This window comes from Pseudoliparis swirei, chromosome 8 (assembly GCF_029220125.1).
Source record: "Pseudoliparis swirei isolate HS2019 ecotype Mariana Trench chromosome 8, NWPU_hadal_v1, whole genome shotgun sequence".
NCBI classification, from domain to species: Eukaryota; Metazoa; Chordata; class Actinopteri; order Perciformes; family Liparidae; genus Pseudoliparis; species Pseudoliparis swirei.
The window spans coordinates 1,343,734-1,361,875 of NC_079395.1; the positions used below are offsets into that span (position 1 = coordinate 1,343,734).

At 43.5% G+C, this 18,142-nt stretch overlaps 1 pseudogene; it reads left to right on the forward strand.

The window, feature by feature from the left end:
- The first annotated feature begins 14,618 nt into the window (after nucleotides 1-14,618).
- On the forward strand, nucleotides 14,619-17,671 carry LOC130198216 (tripartite motif-containing protein 16-like; annotated as a pseudogene).
- Nucleotides 17,672-18,142: the final 471 nt, after the last annotated feature.

An 18,142-nucleotide genomic window follows, 5' to 3' on the forward strand; every position in this document is an offset into this window, starting at 1 on the left:
TGGAACAAATGAAGTCCTTGACCAACCTCTCGAAGCATTTACTGACAATCGAGGTGAGGGCTACGGGTCTCCAGTCATTCAGGCAGGTTACCTTGGGGTGTTTGGGGACAGGCACAATGGTGGACATCGCCAGTCGGTGTTCATTTAGGACAGCAACTTCATCTTCAAACCCGGTACTTTTGGAGACTGCTTAATCCCATCCAGTTCAAGAAGAAGTTTTTTTTAAACTTCAAATGTGAAGCGCAATGCTGGTGGGTAAGCGAGGTTCATGGCGTAAATAAGCCCCATCAGCAACATGCAAGCTTTGGCACGCTGCCGCATCCCGCCAACATCTCCTCGCCTTCAAGGAGGATCGATACCTCAACGGGATCTTCTCCATCGTTGCCACGGACAACCACGATCTTCACGATGTGTTGAGTTGCATCACTGCGGCTGTCCACCTGGATATAACATACAATAAGAATTTAGACAATAAATAAATAAATAAACTTACCAGGCAGTCTTCAAATAACGCCTCCTCTTTCTCGCCAAGGTACAGGATAAGGCTGTGATAATAGTTTCACGTTTCATCTCAATGCTTTGGTTCTGTGAATAGATAAATATGTTGTCAATAATGAACCCCTTGTTCACGCAAAATGAACTGCATACATCTGCAGAAACGGTGAAAGCAAGACTCATTTGTGGAAGCATGGAGTGTGGAGGAACAAAGAAGCAACAGAGGAGGAGTTGGTGTCTCTGCATAAAGCAGGTACAGTGTGAACAAGCATCACTTTGAACAAACACACCTGACTCAGTCCAACATGGCCTCAGCTTGGTCCCAAGGACAACACCCTTGGCTTTCATCAAGCTGATAAGTTGTAGTGTGTGATAGTCAAGCTCGTACATGAACGTCCGCTCGAGGGGAATTGTCGTAATTCTTCTGAATCCTGCCTCTGAATGGACAAAAGTCAACAACAGGAACTGAGCCCAATGCTACAATACACAATACAAGTTAGCACTGCAATAACGATGAACACAAATAAAGCATCGGTTTGGCTTGTCATTTAGAACAGGGGTCCCCAACCCCCGGGCCGCGGAAAAAAAGTGAATAAAAAAAGTTGTAACTTTTTTTTAAAAATCTGTCGGAAAAATATATTATTTTGAAAAAGGAGCGGATCCACCCGTGTGTACGTCTGAGCCGCGTTCAGGAGTCTTAAAGTTCGGGTTTATCGTTGCAGGCGAGTCTCACGCGCCGAACCCTCTGCCGGCGGCACAGTGACAAAGAATCTTAAAACATATTCAACCTGCTCAATGAATTCTGTCACTTCAGGGAAATGACAACTGTTTTCAAGTTGGCCGATAAAGTCGCTGCTGTGTGGGCGAGTGAACAGCGGAATATTCGACATGTTTCAGACGTTGATCGTCTGTGTCGCCGTCTCCATTAGCGGCTCGTTGCAGGTAAACAAGCGCACGGCTCACACTAATTCGGCGTCATGATGAGTTGTAGTTTTAGCACTTTATGCCCTTCGTATAATTGTATGACGTCATATTTATTACGTCATTTATATTGCCGGTCCGTGAAAATAATTCCTGACACGGAACCGGTCCGTGGCTCAAAAAAGGTTGGGGACCTCTGCTGTAGACGACCTGCTGAGCAGCAAACAGCAGACGCTCATCAAGAAGCTCACGAGTGAACCAGATCAGATGATTCTGCAGTTTGTTGGTGATTTACATGAAAACATAAATCTGTAGTATTGATCAACTTGACATTGTTCTCATTTAATTGGGTTAAAGTTTCTCTGACTTCTTGAATTGTCGTTAAAGAACTTTGTAATAATTTTGAAGAATTTTAAATGTTATTCTTGATTTTACAGGGAGCCAGTGGAGAGCAGCTAGTGCAGGAGTCATGTGATCTCTTTTCTTAGTTTCAGTGAGAACACGAGCTGCAGCATTTTGGATCAATTGGAGGGACCTAAGAGACTTATTAGAGCAGCCTGATAATAAGGAGTTGACCTAAGAGACTTATTAGAGCAGCCTGATAATAAGGAGTTGCAGTAATCCCGTCGAGAAGTAACGAACGCATGAACCAGTTTTTCGACATCTTTTTGGCATGTGTCTGATTTTAAAAATATTGCGTAGATGAAAGAATGCAGTCCTTGAGATTTGCTTTACGTGGGAGTTAAAGGACAAGTCCCGATCAAAGATAACACCGAGATTCTTTACAGTGGTGTTGGATGCTTGGGCAATGCCGTCTAATTGATCTCTGTGGCGCTCAGGGCCGATTAAAATTACTTCGGTTTTGTCTGAATTTAACATCAAGAAGTTGCAGGTCATCCATGTTTTTATGTCTTTAAGACATGCTTAAATTTTACCGAGTTGATTGCTCTCCTCTGGTTTTATCGATAGATATAATTGAGTATCATCTGCATAACAATGAAAGTTTATGGAGTGTTTCCTGATAATATTGCCCAAAGGAAGCATGTATAAGGTAAATAAAATTGGTCCAAGCACAGAACCTTGTGGAACTCCGTGATTAACGTTGGTGGTTATCGAGGCGTCATCGTTTACAAATACAAACTGAGATCGATCTGATAAATAGGATTTAAAGCAACTTAGTGCCGTGCCTGAAATGCCAATCGACTGCTCCAGTCTCTGTAACAGGATGTCATGGTCAATGGTGTCGAACAAGACCAGTACAGAGATGAGTCCTCAATCAGCACTAAGGTCTAACAAGACCAGTACAGAGATGAATCCTTTATCTGATGCTATTGGGAGGTCAATAGGCGTGTACATATTATTGTATGTATGGAATAAGTGTGTCCATATCAGTGTGTGTGTATGAAATAAGTTTGTCCATATTCGTGTGTATGGAATAAGTGTGTGTCGCCGTGGAAAAGGCGCTCACCTCAGGGCCTGGATGATGACGTTGCCGTGGAGACCTCTGTCAGGTGACATCCCGATCCAGGAACTGATTAATTGAAGACTCAGAAACAAGTGATGTAGTCAAACTGCAATGCAGTCGATGTTTATTTAACACAAGATAAAAAGGTTAACAGCTAAATAAGTAAAACTCGAGCTGATGAGCAAAGTGTTTTTCCAAAGAGTGAAGGATCAATATCTGAACGTCCGTATCCGTCTAGAAGGATCTATTCGAAGACCTCTATTCCTTCTTTTTATGGACATTTTGCTCAAATTGTTTAAAATAGATTTTTACGGACACTCTGGACTCGCACACCTCTCACACATGATTACAAGACTTTGTGATACAGCATGTACCAAGGAATGACATCGTAGTACAGATTACATCAGTTACATACATCACACACAGATTATATTGCAGAGTGCGCCACTACATCGGGACTCCACCACAAGTTAGCCGCTCCCGGTATGCGGTCTGCAGCGTAAAGACACCTTAATCCTAGAGTGCTTCAATATAAGAAATAAAATATCCGTTTCAAAGAAACGGAATCGATGCTGCAGAGACCAGTGGAAATACTCACAGTATCGATCGATATGGCAAAAGCAATATTTACAATGAGATGAACCGTAGGACAACAGCACCCTGTGGACCACACGTAACAGCACCGGCACACAGCTTGAACTCTTCTATGAGGCCCACTGGGTCGTCTGGCTGGCAGCTCTCAGCCAAATGTCCTCAGATGTAGGTTCATCTGCAGGCAGGGTCACGGGCGTCACCTGCATGGATCCTGGGGATGGGGAGAGAGAGAAAGAAAGAGACGTACGAAACACATTCTATCCTGTGTGTACTCTCTTGTGTCTCTTCAGATTTTCCTGCTGTGTGAATCTTTTCCCACAAACATCACAACTGAATGGTTTCTCTCCTGTGTGGATTCTCATGTGTTCCTTCAGACTTCCCTGTTGTGTAAATCTTTTCCCACAATCATCACAACTGTATGGTTTCTCTCCTGTGTGGACTCTCATGTGTGTCTTCAGACTTCCCTGGTGTGTAAATCTTTTCCCACAATCATCACACCTTAATGATTTCTCTCTCATGAGCTCTTTTGATCGTGATTCATTGGATTTGTTGCCGGTGTTACATCCCACATGACTTCCAAGAGCTTCCTTATATTTCAGGGCATGTGCAGCAGACTCAGGTGCCCTGGGCTCCTTCCAGACATTGTCCCCGTCTTCACTGTCAGGTCCAGAATCTGACAAAGCTTCTTGCCAATCACCACAACTGACCTCAGTCTCGGAAGAGTCTGAAGCCTCTTCATCATCAGCGTTTGGATGTGAATGACGATGTGGATTTAGGTTCCTGTCTGGTCCTGATCCCCCACAGTCGACTCCATCAGTTTCTGTTTGTATTGGTGTAGCTGAGCTGCAGGCGGGAGGCTCCGCCTCTTTGTTGTCCTCCGTCTGGCTTTGATGAAGCCGTGAGGTCTGAGGTTCGTCATCTTCACTCTTCAAAGTAACAGCAGTGGATAAGAACTTGGTGATATCGGCCTCCTCCAGCACAATGAGCTGATCTCCCTCTAGACGGGTCCAGAGATCCTGCAGCTCCTCTTTTATGAGGAGGGGCTCCGGCTCCTCTTTGTCCTGGTCCTCAGGGGGTACATCTGCTTTAATCCCAACCAGCTGCTGGACATCTGCAGGGAGTACATTATAAACAGTGACTTCAGACTGAAATCAACTTTCATTACTGGACACGTTCAAGGAGTCTGACTGAATGTGTATTTCTTGCTCTTCATGTACAAACACAGAAATACAAAACAATAACATTTGAAAACAGCAGGAGAGTTGTGCATTGGTGGAGAGCAAAGGGTGGTTGAATAAATATGGAATGTTTAACAGGGTTCACACACATGTTGACCAATGGGTGTCCAGGACTTTAAACCAAATTTCAAGGACCAACTGTTTCGTGAAATCTCGGTGCATACATGAAAAAGTGAGAAAATGTCATATTTCAACTAACAAGGAGAATTCTAAAGCATACAGTATATAACCTTAAATGACAAATGAATGAGCAACAATAGTTTGATTAGTTTATACTTTTGATCAAACTATTGTCCCATATCTGCAAATCCATCTGTTGTGACTGTAAATGGTGGTTCAGGCTTTGGTCAGACAGAAAGACATCGGCCCTTCAACACGTTGACAAAGTGACTCTTGAAGTGACGGAGCCCCAACGAGCAGCGAGATGAGCTGCCGGGGAACATTCGTCAAAGAGCAGGCTGGCATCTTCGGATGATTTTAAAGAAAATGTAACATCACCTCCAGTCAGGGCTTCACTTTGTGACAGCATCGCCTGAGCCGAACAGAGAGAAATGCTGCGCAGCGTAGCAGCTGCCCTCGCTGTGGTGAGCTAGCCGGTGATGGGTATGCCGCAGCTCCGCTAACGAGCAGCTCCCCTAGCAGCAGCTCTCTGATGCCTGCTTCCTTTAGCACGGCTCGTTAATGCCTCTCCCATGTTTGACATGTCCAATGTTTCGCCACCACAGAGTAGCCAGCATGGTTAAAGCTACACTTCTCTGGCATAGAGGATTATCCCGACCGCTTCCCTAAACTACTGTTGCTATGGCCACCAAACCCTTCAGTTAAGGTGCGTTCAGTTGCAGTGAAAAAAACAATAGAAAGTGAGAGCGTATGTGCCAGCTTATATTTTGAGCATCTTTCTTTTACAAATATTTTAAACTCAGCGTGAAAAACAACATTTATATTGGTAGTTCGTCCAGCTGCTCATTGAAAATGTTTTTTTTCTTGTTCATATTGTGTGCCGTTCACAAATAATTTACTTTTATATTTAACTTAAATTCTGTGTTCCTGGTCACATCAATTTGAAAGCTGGACCAAAGTGTTTTGATTTCATTCAATTAGAATTAGGCCAAATAAAAAGCCTCAAGCTGTAAATCCAGTCTGGACCGTCGTTTTCTCTCAACGCCTCAATAGGGAGATCTCGCCTGTCACGAAGACAGAGGTCAGGGATCTCAGGCTCAAAAAGGTTGATGACCACTGCAATAACAACAAAAATTAAGATATTTTGTATTATTATATTATAAAATAGCTATAACTTTGTAATTATGCTTGGGGCTTAGAAGGCCTGGCACACACTAGTGTAAATATATATATATCTGCTGATCCGATAATACCGATCACTGTGTCGATTGAAGCATTCTATTTATTGTGAAGCATTATTTATGAAATGAATTATTCTTAACAACATTGGTTTTGTATTTTAAGTCTTTAAAATTAAAATACATTCAATACACTAAACTTAAATTGAGTACATTAAAATTGTTTGATTACTATTGTAGGGGATTTCAGATATGTATGGAACACATCTGCATCATTCATTTCCTGGAACTCTTGGGGAAATCTATATACAGGACTTTAAATAATCAGAAATGTGCTTTTTTAACATACAAATGTCTGACTTTTATTTTTCTAAACTCTTCCTTGGTACAGTAACAGTTTTAATTTTAGAATTTAAGCTAAATCTCAGAAACGATCTATAAAGATACAAAATCAGTTCATTGTTTACTTTTATATGCTAGTGTATGATTTGTCGACATCTTATTTTGAAAACCGGATATTGTGTCACGTGGTTCTTTCCGCTAACTTTGCAAAACCGGATGTTGTGTCACGTGAATCCTTCCGCTAACTTTATCAAAACCCTCGGCGCTCTCGATCAAATGCGTTTACCGTGAGCATCAGTCTCTAGGGGCTCAGACATGTGAGAGTCGGCTGAGTCGACCCAGAGATTCAACTCGGGGGACGGGGACGCCGCTCGGTGGTGAGGATCCCCTCGTTTTGAGAACGCCGATCAAAACCGATAATGGGAATATCGGCCGATATGGATCGGCACCGATCAGATCGGAGTAGTCCTATCCCTAATACATAAAACTGCCTGTAGTAATAATTGTAATTGCCAATATTCAGGTTTATTTATATTGATTAATTAATGTTCTTCTAACGTTACCCTGCGATGCGCTTGCATCATAGAAGACTGAAAATAAGAATATATATCACCGGCTTTTATTTTGACATTCGTTTTAAGCACTACCGTTATCATATTTTTGGATTCAGAGACAGAAACGGAAAACAAAAGTAGTTTCCCGTTTTTGGTTTCAAACAGAACACGAACAAACCACGCAATCTACGTATTTACGTATTTTGAATGAAGCATCAAACAAACGAACAAAGCTCCCCGGACCCTCCACGTGCAGATCCCGTAACACGCGGCATGGAGACCGGGACCAGTGAAGAAGAAGCACCCACCTGATGCGCGTCGCTCGTGTTCTCTGAGCTGAGACACGGTGTCCTCATAAGCTGCTGTCAATGTGTCCAACAGCCCAAAAGACTCTACGACGGCCGCGTGGACTCGCTGCTTCACCAACAGCCTCAGCATTTCTCCCGGAGACACGGAGACCGACACCGGAGGCTCGTGGGACTCCATCTTTGAACGACGCACCATCACGTGGTCACTGAGAATCTCAACAGAGCCGAGGCGCCGCAGTTGCTTCTCCACCGACTGCGTGGCCCAGTGCATGATGGGAAACGCCTCGCTGCCCTCACGGAGAGCTGATTGGCTCTTAGATTTCTTCTTCTTCTTCTTCTTCTTGTTTTTTAACGGCGGTTGGCATCCATATAATTGGTGCATTACCGCCACCCTCTGGAGTCCTAATCCGTCAGTTGACACAACAACAACAAATTATATATATATATATATAAAATAAATGAATTAAATAAATGAATTAAATAAAAATAATAAATGAATAAATTAATAAATAAATTTAAAAAATAAATTAAAAAAAATAATTAAAAAAATTAAAAAAAATAACCCTCATCCCTACATTTCAACTATGGCTCTTAGATTTCATCACAAACGCCACACTATATACACCATACGTTGTTATGTTGTCATGGTAATGGGATATATTCAAGTCCTACAGTCTCTCACACTCGAGCTCTTAACAGGTGACGTCAGGGAGCCTTTGAGGGTTCAGGGTTTATTCTATATTAAAATGTTATTGTATTGGGTCATCCAACAACAACAGAACACACCAGCATCGACCTTTAGTCTGACTTTTCAACATGTAAACGTCTAAACAGAATGAAAGTCCATCACCAGGTGGCGCTAGAGGACCACCAAACCAGAGAGAGTCCCAGGCTGCAGACTGGAGAACTGTCGTCCAGCTGGGTTTTCTCTCTTCTTTACTGCTCACATGAACGTCTCACTTGTGTCAAAATAAAACCTTTTTTTAACAACATGATGCAGACATTTACATTCATCTCTCAAAGCATCAACAGCACACTGAATGCCCTTTGTTTACCTTTTTCCTTTTCTCACACAGAGGGTTCCAGTGCATTCAATCTACTCTCCTTTCAATAAATACACAACAGAGCAGAAGGTGTACATGTTGTTTCACAAAAAACACACAGAGCAGCAGAATGATGCAGGAATCAATAAAGTTACTTCTGACTATTCCAGGTAAGTTTCACATCTTTAACATATTGTCATGTATTTATTATTTATTGTTGACGGTGTGGCGAGACAAGGGTGTGGTTTGAGTTCTAGAGGACAGTAACTAATCGTATTAGTAGCACAACAACGGCACCTTATGAATGTCCCGAAAGAGGAAGTTGTGCCCCAGCATCAGCAACTCAAAAGGGCCGATTCATGATACTGAGGAGCAGGAGACGTGGTTCACTAAACAATCTTCATTTTTTACACTCAATAATCACAACAAAGATCATAGTACACACCAACTGCTTCTAATAAAAGAGCCATATATAAAACTATTTATAGAGAGATGTGTGTGACCTCTGTGAGATGTCTCCTGGCCAAATGAATGTCATGGAGCATTGTTTATTTAATATAGAAATATATATGTATATATTTATATTTATTTATGAATATAGAAATATATATTTGTTCATGTATTTAAATATATCTCTTTTTTTCAAGATGTATATATAAATATAAATATAAATACACACAGACATATATACTAAAGAATTATATTTAAAAAACATCTCTCTCTCTCTCTTTATATAAATATATAAATATAAATACACAGATACATATATTAAATAATTAGATTTCAGAAAACATCTCTCTCTCTCTATATATATATATAAATATAAATACACATCGATATATATATTAAATAATTAGATTTAAAAAAACATCCCTCTCTCTCGATATATATACATATGTAAAATAAATCTCGATATAATTTAAAAAGTGTATACATTTGTAAATACATATATTGTGACGGTCCCCGTGTCTAATCAGTAATCAGTCCCTTGTCCTTAGGTGAGTGATTGCCGGATGCAGCACACCTGGTCCTGGAGAGCAGGAAGGCATAAAGGCCTTGAGCTCACACGGTACAGAGGGCGCGTTGTTCTCCTCACAGGTGGATTGGTGGTGGTGGTGGTTGGGACTTTGCTGCTGGTTCCTTTGCTGTTGGTTTCCTTTGGTTTGGCTGACAACACTTACACTCCATTACACACACATGCACATGGACACTACTGATGTTACTGACTGCCACACTTCACTACGTTGTATTCCGTTGTTCTGTTAAATAAACACTTTTTCCTTAATTTAATGCTGTGTCCGCGCCATATTTGCCATACCCTAAGAGCCGGGTTGTGACAAATTGGGGGCTCGTCCAGCTTTTTCCCGTGTGCAGTAGGTGACTTGGGAACGTGTAGCAGTGGCCTGTTGAATTTGTTTCCTTGCAGCATTTGCGGCAACGATACGGTAAAAAGTGTTCTTAAGGTGGGTTTACGTCGTAACCTAGCGGTACGTGGCGCATATATGCAAATATTTGGTTGAGCACTTTCCAAGGCATTCATTTGTTGTTTGTACCGCTCGTGGGATTTGAGGTTTTGGGTTTGAGCTACTCCGTAAATTACGATATTTATTGTGGTCTTTGCTCTTCAGTATTCGAGGAGGTTTGTTACATTTATGCTGCGGCGGGTCCAGATGGCGATTGCAGGTTGCTCGGTGCGTAAGTGGTGTGGAGTTTCCCCTGGTAGGCGTAGCGACGTTCCCTGTTGGGTTCGTTGAGCGGTGTTTGTTGTTGTGCTGTGGCGAACGTGGTTGAAGCTTGCTTGGGAGCATGGCCGTAGTGTCTGTGGAGTTGCTCTAAACCAGCGGTCTTCAGTGCATAAATACCCACCACAAGTAGCTGCATGAAGACTAGGGACAAGCTTAGATAGTAGGGAGACTCTACATCAAGTTGAGGGTTATTCCTCATTGCACGCAGGGGTTCACTTTGTGGGGTCTGTCTGGGTCTGCCGTGGTGATAAACGTGGCTTTTGTTGGTCGTCTTGGTAAATAGTTGAGATGTCGGAGGCTGAGGCGTTCGTTGATGCTCCATCTCAGGAGTCCCTGGATGTGTGCACAAGAGAGCAGCTGCTTTGGATCGCAGATCATTACAAGGTGGTGGTTGAAGGGGACAAATGTTTCAAAGAGAATATCAAAGATGCTATAATGTCAAAATTGATTGAGAAAGGAATTATGTCTGAGGGTGAAGATTCTGGCCCCGTTTCTACTGCTGTGTCTTTTCGAACTCATGGACTAACGTTTGAGCAACAAAAGGAGTACTTCTAATAGACTGGGTGACTGAGAGTGACACACACCCTGTTCAGGGCTCTCAAGTTTTGAAGACAGGCAAGAGTGACATTTCTGCAGATCCATACGACTGCACCAAGAGGATGACTATGTGCTGGCCTTTGGTCATCTTTTATAACATAATTTATGCATATCAACACTATAAATGAACATAACTAAAGTTTACTTTCAATACAAATCCTTTATGACTCATTTGGCTTGATTTTTAGTGGGCGGGTCATTATGACCCTGAACACAGGTGTCTCATCTCTTTTTATCTACATCACCCCATGACATTTTTTTTACTAAATGGTAATAAAATGTAGGAGAATATACATGTTATAGTAAACTAATGCAATTTAATTTAGATTTAGATTTTTTCAATGTACCTAAAAAATAGTTTGAACATGTATTTTTCATTAAATCTATGGAGGGGTGAATAACTCAATTCCACTAAAAACTGATTGGATTGTTAGTAATGGTGTTGGTGATGAGGTACAAACTATAGTTATTAGGATTTTTTTGTTTCTGACCACTTTTGGGTCAAACTGACCCGGGAGAATGACGGCTGTATGTAAGAAACGAACATAACAGGAGGGTTAAAGTATAACATACTAACCTTACACACACTTATAGTTTCGTTGTATGCATTTTTTTCGCGCAAATAAATTAACTGCACCCTACCTGTGTTATTGCATTGCAGACTTGCAGCTTCAAGTTGTTGGTCCGTCACTCGCTGTCTTTTTAACCCGTGGTCTTTACAAAACTTCCGAATACTGGCCACGGACGCTCCTCTACGCAAGCCACATTCAAATATCAAGTGTTTTTTTATGTCCACATCACTACAGCCACTATGCATCATTTGTTCTACAATAAGGTAACAGGCTGGAGTCCATCTTGCGTGTTTCAGTGCAAAAGGGTGTATATAGCAGTGGCAAACCTAAACACGTCTACTGCGGGAGATAAACACAGAATAAACTCAGTTACCCAAAATGCAACCCTTTGTAGTGTCAACTACATTTAACCCTCTTGTTATGTTACGGGTCAAATTGACCATTTGTTTCTTTGTAAATGTGGGACAGTCTTTCTTGCTCCCTCCAACCATATGTTTCAAAACACACACACACATTAAATGAGAAGGTGATTCTTGCTGTGTACATGAATATTAAACTTCCCGTCGTCACCACTGTCGCTAACATATCCAGGTTTAATTCTTTATTCTTTATATTGACTAACTAATATTCTTCTAACGTTACCCTGCTGTGTTTGCATCGTTAAAATATCCCCGTTTAATTATTTATTCTTTATATTGATTAATTAATATTCTTCTAAGGTCAATACGAATATGTATCACTGGCTTTTATTTTGACTTCATTTTAAGCACTTCCGTTCTGTCGTTTTTGGTTTCAGACAGCAGAAACGAAATACGGAGGTGGTATTCCGTTTTTGGTTTTCAAACGGAAAACGAAAAAACCACGTGATTTCCGCATTCCGTATTTGGAATTAAACGAAAAAACAAACTAACAAAACGTACACGGACCGTCTTACCACCGATGGCCGCTAGAGGGCAGTGTAGCCTCACGGTGGGCCGGTCTCAGATTGATATTCACACAGATCTCACAAACCTATTCCTTCACAATCATCTGTAATAACTTTAGTGAACTTATAGAATAACGTGATGACTTCTACCGTGTGACCAAACATCTGTAATATTTACATCAAAACATCTGCTGAGAGAGACAAACAAAGGAGTGAGCCGCAATGAGCCGCAGTCATTGAGAGGAGACGCTGTGAAACCACCCGAGGACACGAGTGATGACGTCATCGCCGAGGCGTTGTGAACAAGCAACAACCAACGTGGACACGCCCACACTTACCCAACTGAGTCTGGCTGGTTGCCGACTTCCTGTTCTACAAACTGGTTTCTTGGTCTGTGGCAACAATATTAATGTGTGAGATCATGGAATTATTCATGGAGTAATTGAACAACTTCTGACCTCCACACATGAATTATACTTGTAGTCTAGCTTTAAAATACATGTTGCATGTCGACGTGAAGAGGAGTCACAAGCTTACGCCTCTGAGCCCTCGTGCTCGTGGAGAATAACAGGAGACGGTATTCATCATCACGACTGGTTGCTCGCTGCCTCGGCATCTCATGTCAGATCCTGTTGTCGTGTTCCACTTGAGACAGCTGCTTTGCATCAGAGCGTCGACTTCGACCCAGAGAGTTACATGTAGAGATGGCGTCTGCAGCAGAGAGATTTATAACAACATGAAGGCATGCAGAGGGCGAGCCGGGGGAACGTTAGACTCTGTGAGGGAGAGGCTCCTGACTGACTGCTTCTACCTGCTCGGCTGCTTCAATGACAGGCAGCAAACTGGTTCAGGAGGACAAACAAATCACTGGGACAAACCTCAGCAGGCAAACTGGATTTGAGGAAGAGTTGTAGAGAAATATGGAGCAATCATCAACATCTGAGCAGCACATAAATATGTTAAAATGAAGAAAGTGAGGTGATGTAAAACATGGAGCAGGTTGTAACAGAGTTACATGTCCTGAACTCTGACTTGTAAACGTGACGGACTTCTGTTGGACAGGATCGAGAGTGGATTTGGATTTGGACCGTGATGAAGGGGGCGTGTCTGTGAGTGACGTGGGATGTTTCTCTGTGTCCAGTGTTTCAGTTTTTCTCGATTGCTAAGACACATTTCTTGAAACTCAAAACAGTTTTACCTGTGCTCAAAATCAAACACTGCTCTCAAATCATGAACAAAGTGATCCATATAATATTCACTATCAAGCAGTCAGGAAACAATACACCAATAAATAGAAAACACATTGTTCAAAACATATAGTTCTCAGGGAGAAGTAGATTTTTAATCAAATTTCATACGAAGGAAAACATGTTTGATGAGTCGCTACACATTGATAGATTTCCTCCTGTGCTTTGCTCTCTGCATTTCTTTTGTTCTTCCTCCTCCTTGTACCCTATTGTTACAGGACTGCACTCTGCAGCTCACAGCGTGTCCTTTGTCTCCGTCAGACGGTCATTCTTGTTCTATGTTGGGATGAAGCTGCAACCAGTCAACATGTATTGGTCCGTCCTGTCAGCGTAACCAATAGAAAGCAGGATGTTCAAGGCCCCACGGTGAGTTCATGGTCCATGATCCAGCCTCCAATGCACTGCGGGCCTCCTGCAGTCGACACTCCTCCAGTGAAGGGAGTCAACATGTCACCAACGGGCTTCTTCTGGTCTCCGGGGCGGAGCACTTCGTCCACATCACAAGCAACATGTCCTCTCCTGAGGCGCCGGGGGAAGAAGCCTCTTGTGTGTCTTTGAAGCAGCTGCAGAGAGCGGAGTCCAGAACATGTGCGACCACCGAGAGACGGGAGCATCCTGACCCCGCCCCCTGAACGCCGTCACCATGGCGACGCACAACATCGGCTCACATCGGGCTGAGTCCAAGTCCTGCTGCCCTCGTCGTCTGTGGACCATCACCTGGTCTCTGGCTGCTGCTCCAGGGTCGCCACGGGTTACACTCTGTGTCCTCCTCTTCCTCATCGTCGCCCTCCTCCTCGTCGCCCACCTCGCATACACCCTCCTCCTCGTCGCCCACCTCGCATACACCCTCCTCCTCTTCCTCCTCATCGCCCACCTCGCATACGCCCTCCTCCTCTTCCTCCTCGTCGCCCACCTCGCATACGCCCTCCTCCTCTTCCTCCTCGTGGCCCACCTCGCATACGCCCTCCTCCTCTTCCTCCTCGTCGTCCACGTTGCATCCACACTTGCCCTCATCCTCTCACATTGTTTCTTCTATCCATTCTCAGACTTTCTCCTTCCCACCTTCAACCACCTGTTTGCTCTCCACTGGCTTATATTGGTTGTGTCACATCATTTGATACGAGTTCAATCCATTTAGAGTGATTGTGTTGATCCATGACGTGTGTTCTCTCTTTGTCTTTCATCGTTGCCCCTTGTGTTCACAGTATGGATGACGTGTGCATTAGAGGGCAGACTGTGTTTTGAGACTGAGGATGTTTTAGAGTTTTGCTGAAAAGTCTAAGTGAGATCTGCAAATTGTGTTTTACCATGTGAAATAGTTTACGGGATTGACAACAGACTATTGCACAGTTAGCTAAATGAGTTCAGGCGTCTGAGAACTTTGTTCAACCAATGGGTTTTAGTGTTTTAGCAATTGAGAAAAACTGTAATGGGTTTTGACCTCTGGGTGACCTCGACCCACGTGACTGAAAGGGTCAGCACGGGTCCATTTGTGTGGTTCTAGTACTACAGATGTGTAACCTGTGGCTCTATTTTAATTATTGTAACTCAGGTTTATGGACTAGTCACCAGGTTCAGCTACAGAGCTCAATTGTTGTGGGGAAAAAACACCAAATTAAATAGTTCAGTTTTTAGGGATTCAACAAAAATCAATCAAGATCACACACATATTTATAATTAATAATAAACTTTCAGATGGACAGTCATCCGTGTGGTTCACCCTGTGGGCAGCTCTCCATCTGATATCAAGTGGTGCTCCAAGTGATCATCTGCTTCATTAACGTTAACCTGCTCCTCAGTCAGACTGAAAAAACATTTGTTATCCTTTGGGATGTTTCAGATGCAAATCTATGTTTTTGGATTATTAATTTTCCTATTTTTTTTCACTTCCTCTTTCAGCTCCTCCTCCAGGAATGAAGTACAGCTTGATAAGCCCCTCCCTCTTCCTCCTGCTCTCAAACACAGGCGGCTGCACTCTGTCCACACACTTCCTGGTTCCCTCCCACTAGAGCTGACACGCCCCGTTCACTGAACCGTCACATGTTGTTCACATCAGAAGTCAAAGCAGAGTCGCTTCTGAGGAAGTGAAACTCAGACAGTCGTTGCTCCTGAGAGGTGAAATGGAGCAGAAAGGAGTTCAGCTGGATCGGGAAACCTTCTCTTGTTCCATCTGTCTGGATCTCCTGAAGGATCCGGTGACTATTCCTGTGGACACAGCTACTGCATGAACTGTATTAAAGCCCACTGGGAGGAAGAGGAGGGGAAGAAACTCCTCAGCTGCCCTCAGTGTAGGCAGACCTTCACACTGAGGCCTGTCCTGCTGAAGAACACCATGTTGGCAGCTCTAGTGGAGCAGCTGAAGAAGACTGGACTCCAAGCTGCTCCTGCTGACCACTGCTATGCTGGAGCTGAAGATGTGGCCTGTGATGTCTGCACTGGGAGGAGACTGAAGGCCTTCAAGTCCTGTCTGCAATGTGTGGTCTCCTTATGTGAGAAACACCTCCAGCCTCATTATGATGCACCTGCATATGAGAAACACAAGCTGGTGGAGCCCTCCAACCAGCTCCAGGAGAACATCTGCTCTCGTCATGACGAGGTGATGAAGATGTTCTGCCGTACTGATCAGCAGTGTATCTGTTACCTCTGCTTAATGGATGAACATAAAGGCCACGACACAGTCTCAGCTGCAGCAGAAAGGACCGAGAGGCAGAGAGAGCTGGAGGGGAGTCGACTCAACATCCAGCAGAGAATCCAGGACCGAGAGAAAGACCTGAAGCTGCTCCATCAGGAGGTGGAGGCCCTCAACCTCTCTGCTGATAAAACAGTGGAGGACAGTGAGAAGATCTTCACTGAGCTGATCCGGCTCATGGAGAACAGAAGCTCTGACGTGAAGCAGCAGGTCAGATCCCGGCAGAGAACTGAAGTGAGTCGAGTCCAAGAGCTTCAGGAGAAGCTGGAGCAGGAGATCACTGAGCTGAAGAGGAACGAGGCTGAGCTGAAGCTGCTGTCACACACAGAGGATCTCAAGCAGTTTCTACTCCACTACCCCTCACTGTCACCACGCGCTGAGTCGACACACTCGTCCGGCATCGATATCCGTCCTCTGAGACACTTTGAGGACGTGACGGCGGCTGTGTCAGAAGTCAGAGATAAACTACAGGACGTTCTGGGGGACAAGTGGACAAACGTCTCACTGGCAGTGACTGAAGTGGACGTTTTACTGTCTCCTTCACAAGCAGAGCCCGAGACCAGAGCTGGATTCTTAAGGTATTCATGTGACATCACTCTGGATCCAAACACAGCAGACACACATCTGTTATTATCTGATGGGAACAGAAAAGCAACATTTATGAGTGAAGAACAGTCTTATTCTAGTCACTCAGACAGGTTCACTACATGGCGTCAGGTCCTGAGTAGAGAGAGTCTGACTGGACGTTGTTACTGGGAGGTGGAGTGGAGAGGATCAGTTTATGTAGCCGTCTCATACAAGAATATCATCAGAACAGGGAGCTGGGATGAATGTTGGTTTGGATACAATAATAAATCTTGGGCGTTACTTTGTTTCAAAAACGGTTTTATATTTCTTCACAACGAAGTCCAAACTCCCGTCTCTGGTCCTCAGTCCTCCAGATTAGGAGTGTACCTGGATCACAGAGCAGGTGTTCTGTCCTTCTACAGCGTCTCTGACACCATGACTCTCCTCCACAGAGTCCAGACCACATTCACTCAGCCTCTCTATGCTGGACTTGGGTTGAATTCTTTGGGAGACACTGCTGAGTTCAGTAAACTCAAATAGACAGAAGTGAGTTCAGGGACATCTGGTTAAAGTCTGTGTTTTAAGTCTTAAACTTATTTTGTTTCCATCATCGTCGCTGAGCAGACTTTTCTTCACCTGTCAATCAAACCTTGTGGGCGGGACTTGTCCATCTTCTCCTTGTTGTTGTGTAGGTGTCTGAGTTCCTGTAGGTGGCGCTCCTTCCTGTGTGTGTTGAGTCATGGAGGCTCTCACTGCTCATGATGCTCTTTGTTTACCTGAACTCATATTTATCTGCAGGGAAATGTAAAATGCTCTGAGCTCTAAATGTTTGATGAATATTGTTATTGATGTATTCTTTAATTTAAGTTTCTCTTCCTCTGCATGGGTCTTAAAGAGAGAAAGCACCAGAGCTTCTTTATCGGAGATATTTTGTTCTTAGAACTTCATGCAAATTATTATATTAATACATTTGTGAGAATAAATGTTGTTGTTGTTGTTGTTTTCCCAATCAACGTACACATGATGTACTGTGTTGCATTATGAAATAAAGTATCATAATCAATCAGTAAATGTCTCATCGTTCTTTTCCATAACTGAGGTGGTGGTCCAACACGTCTCACAGACTTCACTGAAGGTTTCATGTAACGTTCAGGTTCTCTCCGTGCGTCGGCTTCACTTCTCAAACCCGGAGGTCGGCTCCTCTGGAGGTCACGAGTGTGACCCTGTTTCCTGCATGTGGTGTGTGTGCTGTGCCTTTAAGTGTCTGAACCAGGGATGTGAAAGAGGTGAGCGCTCCCCAGCTGAGTGCTTCTGCTCTTCCGGTCCACTGTGTCCTGACTCACGGTGTCGCTGTGGAAGCGAGGCGCCAACCCTCTGGTTCCCCCTCAGGGAAACACCCAGAATGCACTGGGGCCAGAGGCCACTGGACCGGAAACACAGGACTCATAGACGGGTGGAGTCACTTCTACATGTAATACATGCATCAAAGTGCACAGACAAGAAAGTAAACCATGTGGGGTTAAATAAAAACATAACGTATAC